Source organism: Myotis nattereri, assembly GCF_964212035.1.
Source record: "Myotis nattereri genome assembly, chromosome: 1".
Classification (NCBI taxonomy): Eukaryota; Metazoa; Chordata; class Mammalia; order Chiroptera; family Vespertilionidae; genus Myotis; species Myotis nattereri.
This window is the reverse complement of record NC_138075.1, coordinates 147,608,724-147,635,966: the sequence shown is the minus strand read 5'-3', so window position 1 is coordinate 147,635,966 and position 27,243 is coordinate 147,608,724. Positions and strand designations below refer to the sequence as shown.

The window sequence follows — 27,243 nt, the reverse complement described above, 5'->3', positions numbered from 1 at the left end:
TCAAAAAATCTGTTTAACCCTCCCAGTCTGAGGTACTTTGTTCATGGAAGCCTCAGGAAACTAACACAAACACCAAAGCTGTAAAGCATGTTGGTAAATAAACTATTTACTGTTAAAAAACTTTAGGCCAGTTTGTGTGTTAAAATGAGTACAAAAATACTAAACAATATTTGGTATATTATATTCAGTGGACTCCTACAACATGTGAAAATCCCTGTCATGTTCAGGGGCGGGAAAAGATAATGAAAACTTTGAGACTTTGTCTAAAAAGCTATCCTATATAATAAAAGTCTAATATGCTAAGTGTCTGGTCGTCCAGTCGGCCATTCAACTAATCAAAGCATAATATGCTAATGATATGCTAAGGCTGCTCAACCACTTGCTATAATATGCACTGATTACCAGGAGGCAGATGCTCTCACTGGTAGGTTTGCTTGCTGCTGGGGTCTGGCCAATTGGGACTGAGTGAGGCAGGCCAGCCACACCCTGGAGCCCTCCAGCATCCCTCCCTGCCCCAATTATGCATGGGTGGGGTCCCTTGGCCTGGCCTGCACCCGCTTGCAATCTGGGACCCCTCGGGGGATGTCAAAGAGCCAGTTTCAGCCCAACGGCGGAACTATTTTTCTCTATGATGCGCACTGACCACCAGGGGGCAGATGCTCAACGCAGGAGCTGCCCCCTGGTGGTCAGTGCACTCCCACAAGGGGAGAGCTGCTCAGACAGAAGCTGAGCTCACAGCTGGCGAGTGCAGCAGCAGTGGCAGGAGCCTCTCCCACTCCACGGCAGAGATAAGGATGTCTGACTGATGGCTTAGGACCGCTCCCCCCAGGGAGGAGCGGTCCTAAGCCGTCAGCCGGACATCCTCCAAGGGCCCCTGGACTGCAAGAGGGCACAGGCTGGGCTGAGGGACCCCCCAAGTGCACGAATTTTGTGCACAGGGCCTCTACTAATTAAATATGTGTTTATGTTAAACACTTAAGGAAAGGAAACCACTTAGTCTGTAGTTTCTAAAGTGGTAGAAAAGAAGAAAGAATAAAACAGACTACTTCATTAAAAGTAGAAAATAAGAAGCAAAAAGCCCTATATAAACCAGGAAACTTTTTTAAGAATAAAGAAAATAAGCATACACAATCCCACCAACCTGAATTCTTTTATGCCAGCATGCATTCATATATATATATATATATATCATAAAAGATCATAATGGGTTATTTGAGAGCTGATCATTAATGTTTTATAAGATTTATCTGCCTGATTAAAAATGTCTCATTATTTTAAGTTATTTTATTTAAACAGCTCTATAACCATTTATCCTATGGGTGTACCAGAATCTACTTACCTATTGTTGGACATTTCCATTTTATATACTACTTTTACATATTTTTCCTAGTCAGAAATGAATGCATGATCATTTTAGAAAATCCATAAATCACATACTCTCAAAATAAAAAGTAAAAATCGCCAAAAGTAAAAATGCCATCATCTAAAATGATTACAGTTAACAGTGATGTATACCTTCCAGTTTATTTTCTATGTACTGTATTCAACTTTTTACCATTACAACTAAACTGATTCCAAACATCTTTGCACATAAATCCTTGTTTGCATTTTTTCCTTTAGGATAGACTGCAGAATGACTGAATCGTAAAGTTGTAACAATTTTAGGATCCTAAAAATGTATTTTCAAACTTCTTTGGGGAATATTTTCCCTCCCCACTTTAAAAAAATTTTTTTTATTGATTTCAGAGAGGAAGGGAAAGGAATAGAGAGATAGAAACATCAATGATGAGAGAGAATCACTGACCAGCTGCCTCCTGCAGCCCCCCGCCCCCCCCCCACACACACACACACGCACACATGCACACACACACACTGGGGATTGAGCTGGCAACCTGGGCATATGCCCCTCACCAGAATCGAACCCAGGACCCTTCAGTCCGCAGGCCAACACTCTATCCACTGAGCCAAACCGGCTAGGGCCAGGAATATTTTCTTTGCTTCATGTTGCTTTACTCAATACAATCCCAGATTTGTAGTATTCTGCATCTAACCAAGCAGACTTTCAAAGGTTCAGAATCAAACAAAGACATATTTTGGCATCACGAGCAACAAGCTTCTTGCTGGAGACTCACCCTGATAGGCCACAGGTATCTCAACTGAGTTTTTCTTGTTCCTCCATAGACCTGAGCCTCTCCTTTATTCCTTACCTCGATGTACTGGTAGACCAGTAGTTAAAACTGAACTGTCACTAAGGCCTACTGATTCTATTTCACAGAGCCCTCAAATCCAACCTCTCCTTTCTAGCGCCACTTCTACTGCCCTAGCTCAGATCCTCACCATCTCACCTAAACCATTGTAACAGCTTCCTCACTGGCTTCTCCCACCAGCCCGTCCAGATTACGATCTATCCCAGGGGTCCTCAAACTTTTTAAACACGGGGCCAGTTCACTGTCCCTCAGACCGTTGGAGGGCCGGACTATAGTTTAAAAAAAAACTATGAACAAATCCCTATGCACACTGCACATATCTTATTTTGAAGTAAAAAAACAAAACGGGAACAAATACAATATTTGTATTTGCATGTGGCCTGCGGGCCGTAGTTTGAGGACCCCTGATCTATTAAAATCACATTAAGCAAACCACTTCTAAATTTAAAGCCCTCTATTTGCTCTCTCTTGCAAAAAGACCAATTCCAAATAAAACATTCCATGAGTTGATTCCTACTTCCCCAGCATTACCTACCTGCCAATCCTGTATTCTAGATGCCAAACATATTGCAGTTTCTTGAATTTGGCACATTGTTGCATACTTCCTTGCCTTTGTACTTATTCCCACCCTTGCCTGGAAAGCTCTGTCCAGTGTACCTATGGTCAACTCTTAACTCTCTTACCATAAAACCCACAGAACTCATGTACTACCACCCTTTTGATGAACTCTTCTGACTTCTAGATTTTAAATCTTCCTATTAAAATCCATTCTGTAGCACACACAAATACTTCAGTCTCTCTCAGGTACTACGTGAATCATCATTATTGAAATAAACCTTTTTGATCTAGGCATTCGAAGAAGTTAATCCACAACATGACTAAGGCAGAACAGAAATGGAAGTGATACATACAGCATTACATACAGTAACTGACAATAACTTCCACATCTCAGCCATCTTTCTCTCAGCCGGGTCACATTTATCTCCCTTCTAAGCATTCGGCATTTAGGCCAGTCCTGCCCTCATTCTCTGGAGACTGACCTCAGCAGGACCCCTGAAATTATATTCTGGTAAATATTTCTTTCATCCTTCCTTTTTTCCTTCCCTTCTTCTCTCCTTCTTTCCTTTTTTCATTTCAACAAGAAAATGCTTTTGAGAGCAAATAATGAAGGATCACAATCCAGAGAGAAGATATTAGACTAATCTGCTTGTCTACTCCAGTCTGTTACCAACATATTGAAATATTAGAACATATTGGCTTAAAAGTACATTATTTATAATTAATAAATGGGAAGTCAGAAGAGTTCATCAACAGAGAGCTATTATAGAGCAGTTAGATTTTTTTTTTTTAAACAGAAAACAAAATAAATGATAAAAGCTTGGAGCTCAGTGTGAGGTTCTATAAAAAAACCATGACACACCACAGGGTGGAAAACTAATGAACCCAAGAACAAGCTTCAAAACAAAGTAATGATCTAGCTAAGGGGTTTACTTGCTTGGTTCACACATTCCATAGAACTCCACATTAAGTGGCACATAAAACAGGGTTTTAAATTATTGAGTTTTTATTCATTTTTCTATGCTTATATTTTACCCATTTCCTTCTTCAGCATTTCTTCTGCATTCCCACCCCTTCCTTATGTGTTAAATTTTGTTCACTACAGCTTTTAATAGTGTTTTCAATGACATCCTATGTATAGGTAGTAAACCCTCAATATGTTAATATATTCTGTTCTTTTCACTGTTGAGTTTAATCTATTTATATTTATTATTTCAGATAAAGTTCGATATCTGCCATCTTACTTTGTGCTATTTATCCTGATTTTCCTTTGCTTCTTTCTTCCTTTTTGTCTTCTGACAATTGAACTAGTTGTTTTTTATACTCTTTCACCCTCTATTAATTTGGAAGTTCATGTATGTTTGTCTATCCTTTTAATGTTTGCCTTATACATTTTGAAATATTCTTACTTAGCTTAGAGTGTAAAGTTAATTTCTCTACCCTTCTACTGAACAGTGATAAAGATCTTAAGTTGCATTAATCACCATTAAGAAGGAACTATTTTACTTTATTTTTTGGAACTCTCCGAATTGTCATCATGACTATTGGTATATATAATTATTACTTGTTAGATTCATCTGTAAGATTTCTAACTATTTTGCTCTCCATTTTTTTTCATGCATCCTACTTTCTTCTGTGTTCAATTTTATTCTTCCAGAGAACTCTCAATAAGACTCTTTAAGTCTCTCGGACTTTATTTTGTTGAAATGATAGTTTATTGGATATAGAATTCCAGATTGATTATTTCCACTAAGACCCTTGAAGACAATCCTTTGCCTTTTGGCCTCTATTAACACATCTTCTATAAATTTAAATATTTTCTCCCATCTTTCTACTTCTGGGGTTCTACTTTCACCACAATGTGTCAGGTACAGATTTAATTTTATTTTTTCTTCTTAAAACTTCTTCATTCTAAGGAGTCATTCTGAAAAGGTCACTCATGGAGTGGGGAGAGGAGTGGCCTGGTAGGGGGAGCCTGAGTCTCAGTGTAGCTGGAGGGCATCCATGCAGAGGGGCAGCCAGCATGGAGTCTGAGCCTGCACATGGTGAGGAGGGTGGGGTGGCAGAGCCTGAATGGGGGGAAGGGGCTTCTGATGAAAGGTAGGCTCAGAACAAGGTATCAGAACCCAAATCCAGTGAGGAAGGGGAAATGGTGGTAGCACAGATGACAAACTGTCACACTTAGGAAAACTGATAAAATATATCAAGAATGGAAGTCAAATATGTTCTGTTAAAGAAGGGAGATACCATATGGCACGAAAGAAAATAAGAATGAATCCTGTGGTACTATAATGGAAGTACTGGTATGAATTTGTGGTTTTTAATATATAAAATTATAAGCAAATATAAATAAGTAAAACAAGATAAATATCAAACTTTTCAAAGATGCATATATGTATATATGTTTTAAATTTATATATTTATATTTTATACTTATTATGTAACTGTACATACTCTTTCCGAGGGGACCCATGAGCAGTAGCACTTCCAACAACGAGCATATCTAGCATCCAGATATTTGCTTCTAAATACCACTCTCATCCCGAAGGAACCAGAGCTCCTTGGAGAAATGGCTAATTCCAGGATTATGGCATAAGAAGGACAACATAAACCTGGAGCATCTTGCTTTACTAGAGAGCAAGAAAGTGCTCAATGAAGGAAAAGAGACATAGCAAAAGGATTCAGAAGCAGTCTCAATAGTTAAAACTGGAACAACCTGAGCATTAAAATAAATGACAATAACAGGCTGAAAAAAAACAGGAAATGTGTAGAATTGTGCACCTGAAACCTGTATTATTTTGTTAACTAGCATCATCCCAATAAATGCAATAAAAAGAAAAGAAATAGGAAACAATGAGTTTATCCTAATACTATCTAATAAAAGGGTAATATGCAAATTAACCATCACTCCATCACAAAGATGGCGGTGCCCATAGCAGCCAGGGCAGGATGCTGGCGGTGTTACCCCAGAGACGCGAGCCCAGCATCCCGTGCCCCGGCCACGCTGAGGGAGGGAGGGGCCTCTGGCCAGAGGCCGGGGCGCAAGACGTTGGCATCATTGCAAGCAGGGCTGAGAGACACACACCCCCCCCCCACAAACCTCCTGTGCACAATTTCGTGCACTGGGCCTCTAGTTAAGTAAATAAAAAGTTTGAAAATGCACTCATGAAACAAGTTTAAATAAATAAGTTTGATAAGAGACAAGATAGTTACATCATTTTAATATGCCTCCACACAAAAGCATTAACACCAAAGGAAACAATAGTAACTTCAAAGGGAAGAAGTCTGGCAGACACCAACCTTAGTTAAGTGATTAAAGTGAACATTATCATTAGTGGGGCAAAGTAAAACCCTGCAATGAAAAATAATACATGCATCAATTTTGTGATATTCCTGACAATGGTGTATCATCTGAATCAAACCACAAGGAAGTGCAGACAAATCCAAAGGGAGACATTCTACAAAATAACCGTAAGTCTGCAAAGGAGTGAAAATCATTGAAAGTCAAGGAAAGAATGTGACTGTTCCAGATTAAAGGAGACATGGCAACTAAATTCAACTGTGATTCAGGTCTTGAAGCAATAAAGAACATTAGGGGGGGGAAAGGTAAAATTTGAATGAGGTCTAGGAATTAGATGGTAGAGTTATCATCACAATTAGCTAGTTTATTAATATTAATAATAGAAAGAAAGCGAAGGGGAGGCCAGACATTATAAGCATAGCCATCTGGGCAACTTCACCAGGAAGCTACAGCTTCACGCTCCCCAGGGAACCACGGTCCATTCCCTACAGATCACTGGGGAAAGGGATCAAACAAAGGGGAAGAGGAGTACATCCGCAGTGAAGTCAGGGTGACACAGGGAAGGTGTTTGTCTGTCAGTCTAGCCCGGGGACAATGGATTGGCTAGGGGGTGGACTCCATCAGAAGCATGCAAAACCTTTGAAAGTTAAAACCCCAGACAAAGAGTTCTAGTCTATTATTGCTTTAGATCAGCTATTTTCAACCTGTGTGCTGCAAGAATTTTTAAAACATGCAATACTTCACTATGTAGTCAGGGGTACTGACATCTTTTCCCTTAGCTTGTCAAATAAAAAACAGACAACAGCCAACGCAACAAGAGCCATTTGGTATAAGCCTTAATATACAGGTCATATAATAGTGTTGCATCTTCATGGTCATGTTCATAATAAGGTTGTGTCATAGGTCTAGGTTGGAGAAAAGCTTAAGCTCTTAAAACTTCTCAAGAGAACAGACTGAATTTTAATTTAGGGGGATCAAGAAGGAAACTCGATCTAAATTTCTTTGAGACCCTATCACACAGCACCCACAAATAATCCTCCAGCAACAAGCCCCAAACTGCTGCTCCACATGTCTCACACTCTGTTGGCTCCATGCCTTTGTCCTCAAATGCCCTCTTTCTAAATTCTATCCTATTAAAATTCTAGCCACAAAGCCAAACAAGTGTGCTGTGGTCAGAGCTAGACTGCCTGAGTTTGAGTCCTGCTTCCATCTGCAGGACCCTTGCCCAGATTCTTAACCCTTCCGAACCTCACCTTCCTCTCCCTCTGCCTCAGGAAAACCCCAATTTAGCAGAAGGGCAAAAATCATCTTCCCCTTCATATCAGCCCCACCTGACTCTTCCCCATCTCAGTATCCCAACATGTACTATTTCTATTAAAAATGAAACATCTCTGCCGAAACCGGATTGGCTCGGTGGATAGAGTGTCGGCCTGCGGACTGAAGGGTCCTAGGTTCGATTCCGGTCAAGGGCATGTACCTGGGTTGCGGGCACATCCCCAGTAGGAGATGTGCAGGAGGCAGCTGATCGATGTTTCTCTCTCATTGATGTTTCTAACTCTCTATCCCTCTCCCTTCCTCTCTGTAAAAAATCATTAAAATATATATATAAAAAAAAATGAAACATCTCTGAAGTCACACAATTGCTTTTCAAAATCCTAAAGTTCCTTTAAGATCTTTACTCCTAGTAAGTTTTCCTTAACACTTTAGTTTCCCTCCATTCAAAACTCTTTGCCAATAAATAATTTGGTTATTTAACATATTTCATTTCAAATTTCATAAACATGCTTTTATATTCTTATTACTTTTGTTTGTTTAACATAAACTTGGTTGGCCTGGCCAGTGTGACCAGTGGTTGAGTGTCGACCTTTGAACCAGGAGAGATGACGGTTTGATTCCTGGTCAGGGCACATGCCCGGGTTGTGGGCTCCATCCCCAGTAAGCAGCCGATCAATGATTCTCTCTCATTGATGTTTCTATCTCTCTCTCTCCCTCTCCCTTCCTCTCTCTGAAATAATTTAAAAAACACATTAACATAAACAAAGTTGTATTATATACCACTGGGTGTGGGAAAAGAGGGAGAACATAAAGAATAAATTTTTGTCCCCCAATTCTTTAAGCTGTTTACAGTAAGCACATATTCCTTTTGTAATTGAAAAGCATACATTTATTAATAATGCCATAAATCCACTTTTTTATGTTTTCTATGAATCAACTATAGAGATACAAGTGCACTGAAGTCATTTCATTGTTACTTAATTCTGGTAGTGACATTATAATTTTGTGACTTGGCATTAAGCAGAAACAAGTATAAAATGATAATGCTCTATTTATGTACTCTGCCCATATTTTATTATGGTACTGTAAAATCTGGAGGAATAAAATTTATTTCTTCTGTGTGCAGCTACTATAGAACATTAGGTTCCTTTCTCTCACAGTATTATAATAAATACTAAGAATTTAAATTCACATATTTTTTCTCCTCAGCAATTCAAAGTGCAATAAAGCCTTCACTCCATCAATCTTGCAACATTTCTGCATGGTATATGAGCCTTGTAGTAGTTTGATATCAGGTAGTGTGATATCTCCAACTTTGCTCTTTCTCAAGACTGCTGTGGTTGCACAGGGTCTTTTGTGGTTCTATATAAATTTTAAAATTATTTGTTCTAGCTCAGCCAGTGTGGCTCAGTGCTTGAGTGGTGACTTATCAATCAGGAGATCAGGGTTCGATCCCTGGTCAGGGCACATGCCCAGGTTGCAGGCTCAATGCCCAGTAGGGGGCATGCAGGAGGCAGCAGATCAATGATTCTCTCTCATCACTGATGTTTCTATCTCCCTCTCTTCCTCTCCCTTCCTCTCTGAAATCAATAAAAATATATTTTAAAAAATATTTTCAAAAATGTTTTGTTCAAGTTCTGCAAAAAAAATGCTACTGGCATTTTGATAGAGTTTGCATTGAATAATCTATAGATTGCTTTGGGTAGCATGGGCATTTTAAGGATGTTAATTCTTCCAATACATGAGCACAATATATCCTTTATTTGTATCTTCTTCAATTTCTTTCTTTAGCATTTGATAGTTTTCCAAGTACAAGTCTTTGACCCCCTTAAATTTATTCCTAGTTATATTATTTTTTGGATGCAATTATAAATGGTATTGTTTTCATAGTTTCCCTTTCTTTTTTTAAAATATATTTTATTGATTTTTTTACAGAGAGGAAGGGAGAGGGATAGAGAGTTAGAAACATTGATGAGAGAGAAAGAAACATCGATCAGCTGCCTCCTGCACACCCCCTGCTGGGGATGTTGCCCGCAACCAAGGTACATGCCTTTGACCGGAATTGAATCTGGGACCCTTTAGTCTGCAGGCCGACGCTCTATCCACTGAGCCAAACCTGTTAGGGCATCCTTTCTTGATAGTTAATTCTCTCTCTCTCTCTCTCTCTCTCTCTCTCTCTCTCTCTCTCTATATATATATATATATATATGTATATATATATATGTAAATATATATATATATACACACACACACACATATATACACACTAGAGGCCCGGTGCACAAAAATTTGTGCACTGGCGGGGGGGGGGGGGTGTCCCTCAGCCCCACTTGTGCCCTCTCACAGTCTGGGACCCCTCGGGAGATAACGACCTGCTGGCTTAGGCCCACTCCCAGGTGGCAGAGGGCAGGCCCAATCCCTAGGTGCAGCCCCTGGTCAGGCTCAGAGCAGGGCCGACTGGGGAGTTGAGGTGCCGCACCCTGTCATACACAGAGCAGGGCGGATTGGGAGGTTGCGATGCCACCCTCAGTCACGCTCAGGGTAGGGCCGATTGGGGGGTTGGGGCGCCGCCCCCTGTCACACTCAAGGCAGGGTCGATGGGGAGGTTGCGGCGCCACCCACTGTCACACACAGAGCAGGGCCAATCAGGGAGTTGGGGCTCCGTACCCTGTCACGCACAGAGCAGGGCCGATCAGGGGTTTGGGGAGCTCTCCCCTGTCACACACAGAGCAGGGCCGATCAGGGGGGTGGGGCTCCGTACCCTGTCACGCACAGAGCAGGGCCGATCAGGGGTTTGGGGAGCTCTCCCCTGTCACGCACAGAGCAGGGCCGATCAGGGGTTTGGGGAGCTCTCCCCTGTCATGCACAGAGCAAGGCCGATCAGGAGGTTATGATGCCACCCTCAGTCACACTCAGGGTAGGGCCAATTGGGGGGTTGGGGCGCCGCCCCCTGTCACACTCAAGGCATGGTCGATGGGGAGGTTGGGGCGCCGCCCCATCACCCACAGAGCAGAGCCAATCAGGGGGTTGGGGCACTACCCCCTGTCACACTCAGGGCAGGGCTGATGGGGAGGTTATGGCTCTACCCCGTCACACACAGAGCAGGGCCCATGGGGGGGGGGGGTTGGGGCACCGCACCCCATCACACACAGAGCAGGGTCCATGCGGGGGGTTGGGGGGCTGCACCCTGTCACACACAGAGCCACAGGGCCGTCAGGGGGTTGGGGTGCCTTCCCCTGTCACGAACAGAGCAGGGCGGATAGGGAGGTTGTGGCCCCACCCCCTGTCACACACAGAGCCGCAGGGCGATCAAGGGGTTTGGGCGCTGCCCCCTGTCACGCTGATCCCGGTGCCAGGAGGCCTCTCAGCTCCGCTGATCCCGGTGCTGGGAGGCATATTACCCTTTTACTATATAGGATAGAGGCCTGGTGCATGGGTGGGGGCCAGCCGGTTTGCCCTGAAGGGTGTCCTGGATCAGGGTGGGGGTCCCCATTGGGGTGCCTGGCCAGCCTGGGTGAGGGAATGATGGCTGTTTGCAGCTGGTCACACACCCTTCAGGGTGGGGGTCCCCACTGGGGTGCCTGGCCAGTCTGGGTGAGGGGCTGAGGGCCGTTTTCAGGCTGGCAGGTGACTGAAGCTCCCAACCGCTCCTTTTTTCCTTTTTTTTTTTATTTGGATTTATGGCTGTCACTGGAGTTGAGAGCCGGCTTTAGCTGTGAGTCCTCGCTGCTGAAAGCAGGTTTCTGGCTTTGTTTACTTTCTGTATTTGAAGCTTTGTTGCAACTCTACCTCTGATATCCCGGCTGACTGAAAACAGGTTTCTGGGGTTTTGTTTAGCTTCTATATTTGTAACAATGTTTCTTAGCAGCTCAGAGCCCAGCAGCGGCAGGCGGCGAACGTTGGAGTCCTCCATCACTGAAGCAAGCAAGCCTCATGTTCGTGTCAGTAGCCTGGCTGCCGGCCGCCATCTTGGCTGGCAGTTAATTTGCATATCGCCCTGATTTGCCAATGGGAAGGGTAGCGGATATACGGCTAATTACCATGTTTCTCTTTTATTAGATAGGATATATAAAAGTAATATGCAAATGAGGACGAGACTCCATTAACGGTCATGACCAGCTCAGGAGGAGAGGCGGGATGCAGCCCTGAGCCTGAGAGATCAACATAGAGGGTGCCTGCTCCGAGCGTCTGTGACACGGCTGGGGGCAGTCCCCCAGCGGACACACACACATGGGACGCTTGCCTCCAGCCTCTGACGCGATGGAGGGAAGGCCCCAGCGGACACGGACACAGACACACACACACACACACACACACACACACACGGGGCACCTGCTCTGAGCCTCCACGGCCAGGCTGCAACTTAGGCCATCCCCTTAGGGCTCCTGGACTATGAGAAGGGGCAGGCTGGGCTGAGGGACTCCCACCCCCCAGTGCAGGAATTTTGTGCACCAGGCCTCTAGTTGGTGTATAAAAATATAACCAATTTCTGAATATTAATTTTGTTTCCTACTACTTTATTGAATTCATTTATTAGTTCTAACAGTTTTTTGGTGGAGTCTTTGGGGTTCTCTTGATATAGTATTACTAGAGGTCCAGTGTACGAAATTCATGCATGGGTCCCCTCAGCCCAGCCTGCACCCTCTCCCATCCGGGACCCCTCAGGTGATGTCCAACTGCCGGTTTAGGCCCGATCCCTGGGATCCCTTTTACATTCCTGATCCACTGGCTCCTAATCGTTCACCTGCCTACCTGTCTGGCCCCCCCAACTGCCCCCCGCCTCAGACCTGGTTGCCCCCAACTGCCCATCCCCTGCCAGCCTGGTCGCCCTACACAGCCTGTTCAGGCATTTGGTCATCCCTCACTAACCCCCCTGCCGGCCTGCTCACCCCACGCAGCTTGCTTGTTCAGTCATTTGGTCGTCCCTCACTAACACCCCTGCCAGCCTGGTTGCTCCATGCAACCTGCTTGTTCAGTTGTTTGGTCGTCCTTCACTAACCCCCCTGCCGGCCTGGTAGTAGGCAGCCATTTTGTGAGGGCATGAGGGTTAATTTGCATATTATCTCTTTATTATATAGGATGTCATCTGTAAATAATGACAGTTTTACTTCTTTCTTTCCAATTTGGATGCATTTTCTTTTTTTAAAATTGATTTTAGAGGGAGAGAGAAGAAAGGGAGAGAGGGAGAAAGGAAGGGAGGGAGGGACGGAGGGTGATAAACATTTGCTGCTCCATGTTATGCACTCATTGGTTGATTCTTGTATGTGCCCTGACTGGGGAGTGAACCCACAACTTCAGCATATTGGGGCAATGTTCTAACCAACTAAGCTACCCGACCAGGGATTTTGTGGGGTTTTTCCTTGTATGATTACTGTGGTTTGGACTTCCACTACTATGTTGAAGAAATGTGGTGACATTGGACATCCTTGTCTTGTTCCTGATCTTAAGAAAAACGTATTTAGTATTTTGTCAATAAGTGTGATGTTAGCTGTGGGTTTGTCACATAATGGCCTTAATTATGTTGAGGTATGTTCCCTCTATTCCCACTTTGCTGGGAGTTTTTATCATAAGTGGATGCTGGCTTTTTTGAAATGCTTTTTCTTCATCTATTAATATAACCATATGATTTTTATCTTTCATTTTACTTATGCAGTATGTCACATCAATTGACTTTCAGATATTGAACCAGCCTTGCATCCAAGAGGAATAAATCTAACTTGATCGTGGTGTATGATCTTTTTAACGTATTGCTGAATTTGGTTTTCTAATATGTGGCTGAAGACTTTTGGCATTTATATTAGTCAGGGATATTGGACAGGCCTCACTCTTGACCTGTTACTGGGGTTGATGAGCCAGAAGGAGTCACTCTGCACACCTCTGCTGTGGGGTTCCAGAATTTAAATTTGTGTTGGTGTTAGAGGCTATCAAAGCATCTGTCTGGCTCTTGCAGGATCTGTGCACAAAAAGTAAAAGAACATAATGCTTGGTAGTTGACCATGAATTTACCTAGCAGTGCCTAGAACACTGACCTCAGGGACATCAGGCCTTCCTAAAGGCCTCAGAAACTATCTGATGAGAAATGAAGTACGAAGTATTTAAAGGCACAGCTACCTTGGGCAGGCAGGGATGGGCATCCAAACTTAATTTAATACCTATGTGATATAGGTACGTTAACTTCTCACAACCTCAAGTATCCTCATCTATACAGTGGAGATAACCTCACAGGAGAGTACCTCACAGGATGACATAAGCATTAAAGATGATTAGGCGTGTGAAGTTCTTAGCACTAAGTCAGTGCAACAACAGCACGATTGCTCTTTTATTAAGATTATTGTAATTTCTCAGGCAGAAGCAAGATGACCCCAAACACAATCAGAGACTAACTCCAGTTATGACTTGAAGGTTTTGATAATTTCAGGAGGAACAATACAACATTGAAAGAGATCCAATTCTCAAAGATGGATTTAAAAACAACTGGGATTACTGGTGTGTCTGAAGTCAGCTTGGGGATGGTAATAAGTAGGTCCTGTAAGAAGCTTATTATTAAGTTGACAATTCTCTTTGCTGCATGTACGTCATCAGCAAGAAAGAGTTCTGGAAAAAGACCATTACTTTAAGTACATTTTAAAACAATGCAGTTATTTAAAGACTAGTGGTATTTACTAGAAAAATCACACCATCAGGTAAGTCATGTGACATTTTATTTCTCCTACCAGACCTACTTAACTTTGGCCCAGTGATTTTGTATCTTTGCTAATCATAATTTGTTAGCAAGCTATTTTCTCACTTGCTATTTATTTAGGTGAAAGTGAGTATACATTTAATAAGAGACATAGTAACCAAAAAAGTCAGTTATTACATAAATCTTAGTTTGGGTTTCTCTGGAAGTAGAGCAGAGGATAAGAATTTGGGTGCAGTCATTTATTTTGGAGGTGATCTTACTAAGGAGTGAGAGAATGGGAGGCATGACACAGGGAAGGAAAAAAAAACTAAGAGCATTACTGAGGTCACTGCTATAGACAACAGTACCTATGAGAAGCACTTAGAACAGTGGTTCTCAACCTTCCTAATGCCATGACCCTTTAATACAGTTCCTCATGCTGTGGTGACCCCCAATTTCATTGTTACAAATTGAACATAATTAAAGCATAGTGATTAATCACAAAAACAATATGTAATTATATATGTGTTTTCCGATGGTCGTAGGCGACCCCTGTGAAAGGGTTGTTCGACCCCCAAAGGTGTCGCGACCCACAGGTTGAGAACCACTGGTCTAGAATATCTCCCAGAATTGTCCATCGGAAAGACAGGAGGCCAGAGCATTCATTCAGCCTGGCTGAGGGCTGCCGCTGGGGCCAGGGGAAGTTCATTATCCTCACGGATCTTCTTGCAGACTGTACGTGGTGCACAGGCTCAGCAAGCTCCCTAGCTCCTGTGCTGGGGAGAACGCACGGGAGCAGAATGCAGAAAGACTGGGCACAAGCGAGTTTGAGGCAGAGCACCAGCAGTGGAAGGTGAGTCTGAATTTGCGAGAACCTAGCCACCACAGCTACGGCTGAAATTAGAGGCTGGCAAAGTGGATGTGCAAGGACCAGAGGCATCTGCTACATGTAAAATACCAAGAAACAACTGTGTAAACAAGTCTCCCCAGGCTTTTCCAAGGATTAAATGGAAGTTACACTTATCTTGACCTTCCCCAAATAGTTTTGAGGGCATCTTTATCTAAAGTAGATATAAAAGTAGATCAAATATAGGAAAAGAAAATCTTTGCATATTCCTTATTGTGGGCTCAACAGTACCTAATTATACTCTGTCTCTAGAAAGAGGTTAAGCAACATTATAACAGCCAAAAACTGAAACGACTCAACTGTACAAAAATAATTGAAGAGTTAAATAAATTATAAACCTGTAATATGATTATTATGCATCCATTAAAATTGTTTTCAAGAATATATTAATGACACAAGGAAAGACTCATGATAATGATACTTTGAAAGTTAGGTCCCAAACTATATATAGTGGCCTGGCCTGTGTGGCTCAATGGTTGAGCATCAACCTATGATCCAGGAGGTCAGGGTTCAATTCCCGGTCAGGGCACATGCCCAGGTTTCAGGCTCTATCCCCAACAGGGGGCGTGCAGGAGGCAGCGGATGATTCTCTCTCATCATCGATGCTGCCATCTCTCTGCGCCTCTCCCTTGCTCTCTGAAATCAATAAAAATATTTTTAAATGTATAATTTGCAATTTTATAACTTGTTCTTGCTTTCTTGGAAGAGAACAAATCTATGTAAAGTATACATAAAGTATATTGTACACTAAGCATGTCAAACTCAAAGGCTAACATGGGCCAATTAAACAAGGTTTAAGTTTATGTGGGCCACTAAAAAACAAATGCTTCAATTTTCATAGAAATGTAGGTTTATTTCGATAGAGACATGCTGAATACAAAGGGCTGAAATAAATGTGTAATCGTTAACATAAAATAGAACATTTTAATAAAAATTAATATTTTTTCTTAAACAGTAACTTACCACTCAATAAATGCACAAATTTAATAAGTGTAACGCAAATAAACCTATTTTTCTTATTCTCTGAAAGTGAAATATTTCCTGTTGTGCACACCAAACAAGTCAGTACAAGACTAATGATGTGACAATTGGCTGCTAAAATACTTGCTGCTAGTATTAGTGGAGTGAAATGGTGCACCGGCGTGGAAGGGAAATGAATGCAACACAATTACAGTAATCAGTCATTAACGAACATTGTAGTTTGTTATTAATCATCCTATATAATAAAAGGCTAATATGCAAATCGACTGAACGGCAGAATGACTGGTTGCTGGGATGCGCACTGCCCCCTGATGGTCAGTGCACTCCAACAGGGGGAGCACCACTCATCCAGAAGCCGGGCTTACAGCTGGCGAGCGCAGCAGTGGTGGTGGGAGCCTCTCCCGCCTCCGCAGGGCAGCACTAAGGCTGTCCAACCAACAGCTTAGGCCTGCTCCCTATGGACATCCCCTGAGGGCTCCCAGACTGCAAGGGGGCACAGGCCAGGCTGAGGGAACCCACCTCCCCCCTGCCCCCCGAGAGCATGAATTTTGTGCACCGGGCCTCTAGTTATGCATAACAGGATACTGTAAAAATTAACTTACGAAATTTTTATTAAAACGTTTCTTACATACCATTATGTTGGCAGGGCCACAGAAATATTCATTGTGGGCCACATGTGGCCCGCGGGCCTCGAGTTTGACATGCTTGATCTACATACTTTGGAAAGATAGTATACATAAATGCATGAGGCATAGTTTATTTCTGTCTTCAGGCAAAGTGTACAAATGCATTTACGAATCCCTTTAATAACTTCTTCAAATATCACCAGCCTATTGCTCTGGACATTGAGGACCCATAGACACATGTGACTGACCCAGTCCCTTTAGAGTTAAAGCCTATTTGCAACATGTTTTATACTGTGTGTAAACAACCCTTACTCTTACTGTCCCCGGCAACTGCCCCACAATAATTTCTATTTCTCTTTTGGGTATTGTAATTGTAATTTATTCACTGTGGGCTGCATGCCACCCATGGGCGGTAAGTTTAACACGCTTGCTGTACACATTTGTACTTTAGACTTTGGCACATGTTTTTAAGAACAATTATGTACAAACATGATTGTTTCACAGAGAAAAGACTGAAAGGAAAATATCAAAATACTAGAGGCATGGTACATGAAAACTCATGCACTGGAGGGGGGGTCCCTCAGCCCGGCCTGCCCCCTCTCACAGTCTGGGAGCCCTCAGAGGCAGGAGGCGACCCGGCAATCAGGGGAAGGCGATGCCCCATCACACCTCTGCTGCTGCCACTGCCAGCAGCACAAGCCTCGGCCGACCCTGGTTACCTGAGCCTCGGCCAGCCCTGGGTGACTGGGGGGCTGAGGGGACTGGGAGTTGCCATCTTGTGGCTGTGGGCACCGCCATCCTTGAGGGCAGGGCAGTCAGTTAACATATTCCCTCCTTATGGGCTGTGGGTGCTGCCATCTTTGAGGGTGGGACAGTCAGTTAGCATATCCCCTCCTATTGGCTGTGGATGCCGCATATCGTTCAAGCCTTTATAAAACACCAGCATCAAGTCTCTCCTGTTAGGTTGGCCAAATTCCCCAGAAGAGGCTCTTCCAATCCGCTTGAAGGATGCAGTCCTGGAGGCCGACATTCTGTAATACGATAAAGATGGCTGAAGTCTCAATTTCAGTAAGCTAACTTTCACTCAATTATCCTGTGTCCCATAGGATATGCTAGTTCTCCTCTGTGCCTGATGTCCCCAAACTCAAAGAAATACAACTCTGGGATTCCTTCCAGGTAGGAACGAGGCACCTGCCCAGCTGTACAGAGGAGAGTTTGGGGTTCTAATAGCTTCTTAAACAGCTTTTTAAACAATGCTTATGTTTACAGCCCACGACTTACCCCATATTTATAGAGATACTTGTTCCATCAAATCCTAAGTTAAATGGTATAAATTAGTTGTTTCTTGGCTTTCCCCATAACTGCCTAATCATTAGCTTTCTTTTTGTAAAATATATTTTATTGATTTTTTACAGAGAGGAAGGGAGAGAGATAGTTAGAAACATCAATGAGAGAGAAACATCAATCAACTGCCTCCTGCACACCCCCCACTGGGGATGTGCCCACAACCAAGGTACATGCCCTTGACCGGAATTAAACCTGGAACCCTTCAGTCAGCAGGCCAATGCTCCACCCACTGAGCCATACCGGTTAGGGAAGTGGTTCTCAACCTTCCTAATGCCACGACCCTTTAATACAGTTCCTCATGTTGTGGTGACCCCCCACCATAAAATTATTTTCGTTGCTACTTCATAACTGTAATTTTGCTACTGTTATGAATCGTCATGTAAATATCTGATATGCAGGATGTATTTTCATTGTTACAAATTGAACATAATTAAAGCATAGTGATTAATCACAAAAACAATATGTAATTATATATGTGTTTTCCGATGGTCTTAGGCGACCCTGTGAAAGGGTCATTCGACCCCCAAAGGGGTCGCAACCCACAGGATGAGAATCGCTGGGTTGGGCATCATCAGCTTTCTGAACTGTGTATTAGTGGGGGTTCAACCAAAGAAACAAACCACTGTGAATGTGTGTGTGTGTGTGTGTGTGTATGTGTGTGATTACACAGAGATTTCTTACAAGGACTTGGCTTTGAACAACTGTGGGAACTGGTGTCAGTGGTTCTCAACCTTCTGGCCCTTTAAATTCAGTTCCTCATGTTGTGACCCAACCATAAAATTATTTTCGTTGCTACTTCATAACTATAATGTTGCTACTGTTATGAATCATAATGTAAATATCTGATATGCAGGATGGTCTTAGGCAACCCCTGTGAAAGGGTCGTTCGACCGCCAAAGGGGTCACGACCCACAGGTTGAGAACCGCTGGGTTAATTGGTTTCTATAGGGCTGTCATCTTCATGTCTGATGCTAGAGCTGAAGTTCACAGGGCAGGGCAGGCAGGAAAGGAAGACAGATACAAAGCAGGGAGAGAAAAAACAAGCTAAAAGCCACAAGTACAACCTGGGGCCCATGAAGATGAGCTGAAATCCGTGTCAGTCCCTGCTGCCTCTGAGCTTGATGACATGGGGATTCTGCAGAAGCTGCACCCTCCCTCACAAAGCAAAACACACACACCTGGCCCAGGAGTCAGAGAAGCTTAGAAAGATCCAGAGTAAGGTGGAGTAGTTGCAGGCCCAGCTGCTGCTTCACACCAATGAGGTGTCATCAGATCAGCAACCAAGTGTGTTGGGAGCAGACAGCCTGTCTGTTTTGTTTCAAAGGCCGGCAGATGAAAGTGCTGCACTCAAAGGCCAGGACATGACTCAGAGGACACGATTCTGGACTTTGAGTTGATGCTGTAATGGGACGAGACTTTGGGGCCTTGAGCGAGAGTGGATGTATTTTTGAATGCTGGAGGGATGAAGGTCATTAGGTGGACTGTGGTATATGATTTTAAATTCAGTCCTCTAACATGAGGGATCCTTGATTGTGGTAATAGATACACAGACCTACATGTGATAAAACTGTACAAACTTGTATAGAACTAAACACATACACACACATAGGAGCACAAGTAGAAATGGGAAATATGAATTAGGCTGATGGATTATATCAATGTTAATATCACCATCCTGGGTTTTACTATTATACCAGTTTTGTAAAATAATGCCTTTTGCGGGGAAATAGGTAAACTGTACACAGATCTCACTGTATTATTTCTTACAAACTATCTGTGACTCTGCAGTTATCTCACTATTTCAATTAAAAAAAAAAAAAGATGGCCCTCTGTGATCCCGTTCTTGGCATTTCTGCCATTGTTAACCTGTGAGCAAGACCCAGTGACTTGCTTCTAATAAATGCAATAAGGTCACAGTGATAGGATTTCACTGCTGGGTTGGCCCTGCAGCCCCCTGGCTAGCCTGCTTTGATGAAGCAAGCTGCTGTGTTAGAGAGGTCCATGTAGCAAGGGATTGAGTGTAACCTCTGGCCACTAGCCAGGGAGAAATGCAGCCCAAAGATCATTCCCTGTGAGAAACTGAATCCTGCTGAAGAAAACACTAAGTGAGCTTAGAAGCCTGGAGACACGACTCCAGCTCCAGCCAACAACATGCCTTCCGCCTGGAAACACCCGGAAGCATGCCTGGATTCCTGACCCATAGAAACTGGGAATTTAAACCACTACGTTTTGGTGAATTTTGTTATGCAACAATACAGGCTCACTATCTGTCCCTGTTTTCTAGCTCCAACACTTTGTTGCTGGTGTCTCTTTTACCAATTTCTTTATTCGTGGGTTTCTATCTCTTTTTATTCCTGTATTCTTATTTTGTTAGGATTTCAGGAAGAAAAGCATATGCATTTGTTGAACCTTCCATCTTTTACTGGAAATCACCCTCAAATCGTCTGTTACAGACTGAATACTTGTAAACCCCCCACCCCCACCCCCACCCCACTCCCCGCAATCCATACACCAAAACCCTAACTCCAATGTGATGTTATTAGGAGGCAGGGCCTTTGGGAGGTCATGAGGATGGAGCCTCCATAATGGGATTAGCGCCCTAACACGATGAGTTAGAGACATCAGAGAAGGCGGCTATCTGAAAGCCAGGAAGTGGGCTCACACCAGGAACCAAATCTGCCAGCTCCTTGATCTTGGACTTCCCAGCTTATAGAACTGTGAGAAATGAGTATCTGTTGGTTAAGCCATCCAGTCTATGGTATTTTGTTAGAGCAGCCAGGAAAGACTAATCTAGCACAAGACCAACAAAATTAATGAGAGAAAAATTACTAAGCAGTTGATTCTAAATGATAGTAATTCTATTCTAAAATTTCATGTCATGAGTCTAGTCAAGGAGAACAGGAAAAAGTCTGTTACAAAATGCGCCCTTTTCATTTTAATCACTTGATCAATACAGCATAATCACAGGGCTTTATTTCCTTTTGATAGTGTTAGCTAGCAGTGGAATTTAAAATGCCCCAGTTTGCCATCTGCTTCATTTTCTCCAGCATGAGTGATACCAGTGCAAAGAAACAGCCTTCAAACCATCAGCCCTTTTTTAACGGAGATAAAAAAGAAATACATGCCTAGACTGTGAGGACTATGTGAATCAAACAGAATTCACAGCAAGATTTGGCCCCAATTTCAAGAAATCCTCACTCATATGTAAGCAACTAAATTACCCCTTTTGCTTCTCTATGAAGTTACTGATTAAAGAGTGAGTGTCAGAATGGTATCAGCATCCCTGGTGGATATGGCGAACTAAAACTTCCCTGGATTTCTCAGTGCTCCTGTAAAAATCCCTGGCCTCCTGAGACATGGAAATATCTATATTATAAAAGGCCAGTGATCATAATGACCAAACAACCAGTCATCAGGAGGTGCATGGAGCACTTCTCAGGCCCTCCCCCCAGCCCCCCAACCCCCCACCCCCGGGCACTGGCAGCATCAGCAAAGCATCATGGGGCACCAGCAGCGTCCATGGAACGTGTGAGGCATCGCGGGGCGGCAGACATGGCCCTGATGGCAGGCTAAGCCTAGGGGACCCTATGCATGCACGATTTAATCGTGCGCTGGGTCTCTAGTGTAAGATATAAAGATAAAGACTGTTTGGCCTGGCCAGTGGCTCAGTGGTTGAGTGTTGACCTTATGAACCAGGAGACCACGGTTCGATTCCTGGTCAGGGCACATACTGGGTTGTGGGCTCAATCCCCAGTGTGGGGCGTGCAGGGAAGGCAACCGATCAATGATTCTCTCTCATCATTGATATTTCTCTCTCTCTGGGGTATGTAGGGGAGGCAGCCGATCAATGATTCTCATCATTGATGTTTCTCTCTTTCTCTCATCATTGATGTTTTTTCCTCATCCTCTCTCTCTCCCCCTCCCACCCTCCCTCCTCTCTGAAATCAATAAAAACATTTGTTGTTTTTTTAAGAAAAAGGATAGACTGTTTGCTTTCACTTCCCCTAGATCAGTGATGGCGAACCTATGACACGCGTGTCAGAGGTGACATGCAAACTCATTTTTTTGGTTGATTTTTCTTTGTTAAATGGCACTTAAATATATAAAATAAATATCAAAAATATAAGTCTTTGTTTTGCTATGGTTGCAAATATCAAAAAATTTCTATATGTGACACGGCACCAGAGTTAAGTTAGGGTTTTTCAAAATGCTGACACGCCGAGCTCAAAAGGTTCGCCATCACTGGACTAGATGCCTTTTACTCTTCATATACTATGAGGATTAGATCTACAGCCATTTGTCTAGTTTATTGGTCTGATTGGGAAGGAATGATAAAACTTTTCTCCACAAGAGGGCCAACGATTACAGCCCAGACTGGGCCCCCAGGCCAGGGGTGGGCAACCTTTTTGTGAGTGCGTGCCAAAACCAGCAAAATCTCTGACTCAAAATTCTTCTGCGTGCCAACCCTAATTCTTTGAGAACATGTTACGCCTACTTGATATCTCTTAAGGTGTACGTATGTGAAGAACTTTTAAGAAATAATAAAATTCATTCAAGTGACAAAAACACAGTATATGATGATGAAAAATACATTTATTATGTTTTAATGTATACATGTACACTGATAGTCCGACAGAAAACTTTATGACTCCATTTGATATTATCAGTGGGACTTTTGCTGCTGCACCACTGATGACAGAGATTTTACATCAGGTTTATATTTTGTGACCTTCAGAGATATGCACCAGCTACTACTTTCATCTGTCATGCTACTCCTATTATGAGACTTAAGAAAATTCATCACTGAGAACAAAGATTCACAAGTGTATATGGATGAAAACATGGAGAGTAACGCTGTTGCAAAGTTTTTTAAATAGAAAAAATTTTCTGGAATGGCATTCCAAGTCCTCAATAGTTCGTTTTTGACACTTCTCTCTGGTACTCCTGTCTCTAATCGCTTTTTTTCAATGTTTTCCAAGTCAACTCTAAGGTCAATAAATTTCTGCTTCCAAATTGAGCTACTCTGAAGTTCAATCAACTGCATTTCAAAGTCAGCCATGTCTATGGTCTTTAAGATATCTTGTTATGTGAAATTATGCCGGGAGCCGGTCCATCCTTGCTGTTTCAAGCGACCTGGCATATATGGCATACTGTTCTTAGTATGTTTGCTCACCTTCTTGGCACTATGTGTTTTAACCAAGGTCACCTCTCTGAGAAAGGTTGTTTCCCCAGGTAGGGATTTTCCCCTGAAGTTAGGGAGGGAATAAAACCCCTTAACTAAGTGCCAAGCGGGTAATTAATCACTTTAACTACGAACAATCATGCTTAAGCTACATAATCTTTACTCCCTGGAATGGAGATAAGAAACGCCCTAACCTTTGGAATAGAGATTGATAGGATTGGAATCAACTGGTATAAATACAGATGTAACAAGACAACAGAAGACAGAAACTAGACACAGAGCCTACACAGAACCTAGAGACAGAAGAACTTCGCTGGAGAGAACATGGCAAAAGATCCTGGACAGAAACTGGAGACAGAACCTAGAGACAGAACCTAGCAAGAGAACCTGGCTGAAGAACCTAGAGACAGAACCTGGCTACAGAACCTGGATGAACATGGCAAGAGAACCTGACTAGAACCTGGTGACTGCACCTGGCTGGAGAACCTAGCGAGGGAACATGGCTACAGAACCTGGCTGGAGAACCTGGAGAACCTGGCTGGAGAACCTAGCAAGAGAACATGGACACCGAACCTGGCTGGAGATCCTAACCAGAACGTGGCTGGAGATCCTGACCAGAACTTGGCTAGAGATCCTGGCTAGGCTGCTGATCAACTGAACAGCTGTCTCCGTGTCATTCCTTCTTCGCCGACTCTGTCCACACCTTTGGGGACCCCTGGACCTGCTGGGGTTGGACCCCAGCAAAATTATCCATTTATCTAAGATGCACCTACACTGAATTTATCTGAAAAATTAAAAAATTGATATTAAGAAAAAAAATGTAAATGGAAGATCATAAGAGAGGGTTTCGCATGCCAGCAAAAGTTACTGGCGTGCCATGTTTGGCACTCGTGCCAGGGGTTGCCCACCCCTGCCCTAGGCTAAGTTCACAAAGAGCCAGGAAGATATACCTAAGCCCAAGAGTTTGGAGATGTCTCCTAGGCATAAAAACCTACAATGTTTATCTGGCCCTCAGAAAGGGGCATTTGCATTTCAAAAAGTTAAGGTAAGAACCTAGGGTCCTTTCCGCCCTACTGCAAAGGAGGAAAGGTTTTTCTCCTTCCTTTTGGGACATTGTTCTCTGTCTCTTGTCTATGGGGGAAACCTGACACCTGCCTAGAGACATTCCATGCCCTCTCTCCACATTGCCTGTGGCCCAGGTATGGGGTACCAATGCTGCAATGGTATCCAAGTTGTTGATCTGGTTGTTATCAATAAACAACTCTGACCCAGATGCCTCATCTTTCTACAGTTTGCATCTACACACAGGCATTTTACCACTTCACAGATGTTGCATTTTTGGGGTTTTTTTTACAAATTGCAGGCAAGACCCTCTACTAGCAAAAAGATGACGACTTGCTTTATTGCAGAACCAAACCCCAATGTTGCCAACATATGCCTGTAATCACATAACTATACAAGTACACTAACATCTCAAACCCTTCATAGTTCTTGACAAAAATAGCAGAGAACAACAGACATAAGAGCAACAAGCAAGTTAGAAAAGAAACACCCATTAGGAAGCTAACAAGACCTCAGTATAATTTAGTCTTACAGAAAACACCTCCTCAGAGGTGAGAGATGAATATGGGACCTTAGGTTAAAAAATATAATAAAAACGTGCTCTGGCCAGGTGGCTCAGTTGGTTGAAGTGTTGTCCCAAACACCAAAAGGTTTGATTCCCGGTCAGAGCAAATACTTTGGTTGTGTTTTGTTGTTGTTTTTTTTAATATATATTTTATTGATTTTTTACAGAGGAAGGGAAAGGGATAGAGAGTTAGAAACATCGATGAGAGAGAAACATCGATCAACTACCTCCTGCATACCCCCCACTGGGGATGTGCCCGCAACCAGGGTACATGGCCCTGACCGGAATCGAACCCGGGACCCTTGAGTCCGCAGGCCGACGCTCTATCCTCTGAGCCAAACCAGTCAGGGCCCTTGGTTGTGTTTTTGATCCCTGGTCAGGGCACATATGGGAGTCAACCTATTAATGTTTTTCTCTCACATCAAAGTTTCTCTCTCATATCGCAGTCTCTCTCTCTCTCTCTCTCTCTCTCTCTCTCTCTCTCTCTCTCTCTCCCCTCATTAAAATACATCACCTAGGGTGAGGATTTAAAAAAATATATAATAAAAACATGTCTCAAAATTATCCAAATCCCCTGGGGGTGGGGCATTGGCTCTCAATTCTAGCCCATCCTAATCAGATCTTGTTCTCAAAGCTAAGTTCAGAAATCAGGGTTTGTCTCAGCCCCTCCAGACCTACTCCTACCAATAGCTGATAGGACCCAAGGATGTCCAAGGACCTAACACAATATTTCAGCCCCAAAGAGCTGATCACTTTTACATCATTGTGGGCTCCCTCAAGCATCAGATAGATGACTGTGTTGGACTATCTCTAAAATAGGAAGATTATTTGACTTTGGGTAATGGGCACACAGTGCAATATACAGATCTTGTATCACAGAAATGTACACTTGAAACCTATATGATCCTATTAACCAAGGTGACTCCAATACATTTAATTTTAAAAAATTAAAAAATAGCTTTTAGCCCTAACCAGTTTGGCTCAGTGGATACAGCATCAGCCTGCGGACTGAAGGGTCCCAGGTTCGATTCCGGTCAAGGGCATGTACCTGGGTTGCGGGCACATCCCCAGTAGGCGGTGTGCAGGAGGCAGCTGATCGATGTTTCTCTCTCATCGATGTTCCTAACTCTCTATCCCTTTCCCTTCCTCTCTGTAAAAAATCAATAAAATATATTTTTTAAAAAAGAAAAAGAAAAAGCATAAAAAAAAAAAAAGGAAAATGCTGCAGAAGGTGCAAAGGCCCAGACTATAAGTCACCTATTTGCATCTCTTCTTTTTCAGATGCAGGCACCAGGGCCCTAAAAGATGAAAAGAACTGCTAAGGGGACACAGGCAAGTGGCAGAGCTAGATCTACAATCTAGATCTCTTCAACAGCAATAAAGCACCTTTTCTATTTAATAACCAAAAATCTGCATTTCCTACAGTGGAAATGAGTTGTTCATCATAGCCTAGATCCGTGGTCGGCAAACAGTGGCTCGCGGGCCACATGCGGCTCTTTGGCTCCTTGAGTGTGGCTCTTCCACAAAATACCACGTGCAGGCGCGCATGTACAGTGGGATTGAAACTTCGTGGCCCATGCGCAGAAGTCGGTATTTTGTGGAAGAGCCACACTCAAGGGGCCAAAGAGCCGCATGTGGCTTGCAGGCCGCAGTTTGCCGAGTCGCAGTTTGCCGACCACTGGCCTAGATAATACATCCCTAAGTCCTTGCCCAATGTGCATCTCCAAGATACCTCCATACCAGGAAAACACTGCCCTGCGTATGATATACATTTCCAACTGTAAATTAACATTAACATGGTTTTAACAGGAGGTATAAGTTTGGCCAGCACCGCTCAGGTCTCCCAGGGCCAGCCCAGCCCAGTGAACTGACTGTGAATCCTCAACACCACTCCCAGGTTTCAGCCGAGAACATGCTAAGGCAGAGCCGCCAACAAGGACCTTTGAGACAGCATTTCCTCAAAACTACTTCAGTACAAGACCTTAGGTATTCTAAAAACATATGCTTAAATACTTAACTTCAGAGGAAAAAAGAATAAAGGCTACAATGTTTCCTATAGTTCAGATGTTTTCCATAACTCCCAAGATTCTCCTATCACATAAGACATAGAGCCCAGCTGGTGTGGCTCAGTGGTTGAACGTCAACCCGTGAACCAGGGTTCGATTCCCAGTCAGGGCACATGCCTGATGTTGTGGGCTTGATCCCCAGTGTGGGGTGTGCAAGAGGCAGCCAGTGGATGATTCTCTCATTATTGATGTTTCTAGCTCTCCCTCCCTCTCGCTTTCTCTCTTTGAAATCAACGAAAACGTATTTTTTTAAAAAGACACAGAGCAAAAGAGGTAGAAGAGGATCAAAACTGGAAGGGATGATGGAATGTGGAATGAATTTAGTTTCATTCCAAAACAAGTTTCACCTGATTTGACATTCAATCCCAAACAAAGCTCAGCACTGAAGTAAAACTTCAAATTCCACTGTACCTGGTAAGCCATGGTATCCAAGTCTGTTCTTGGACCACATAACTTAATTAAATATCCATCATTAAGAGTACCTTCTACCTTCTCCACTTTCACA

General features: G+C 43.2%; 1 protein-coding gene across 2 annotated transcripts in view; it reads right to left on the bottom strand.

Annotated features, from left to right (window-relative positions):
* MCUB (mitochondrial calcium uniporter dominant negative subunit beta) overlaps nt 1-27,243 on the bottom strand; it is a 75,155-nt gene that overhangs the window by 25,570 nt on the left and 22,342 nt on the right. The gene's annotated exons all lie outside the window — the stretch shown is intronic.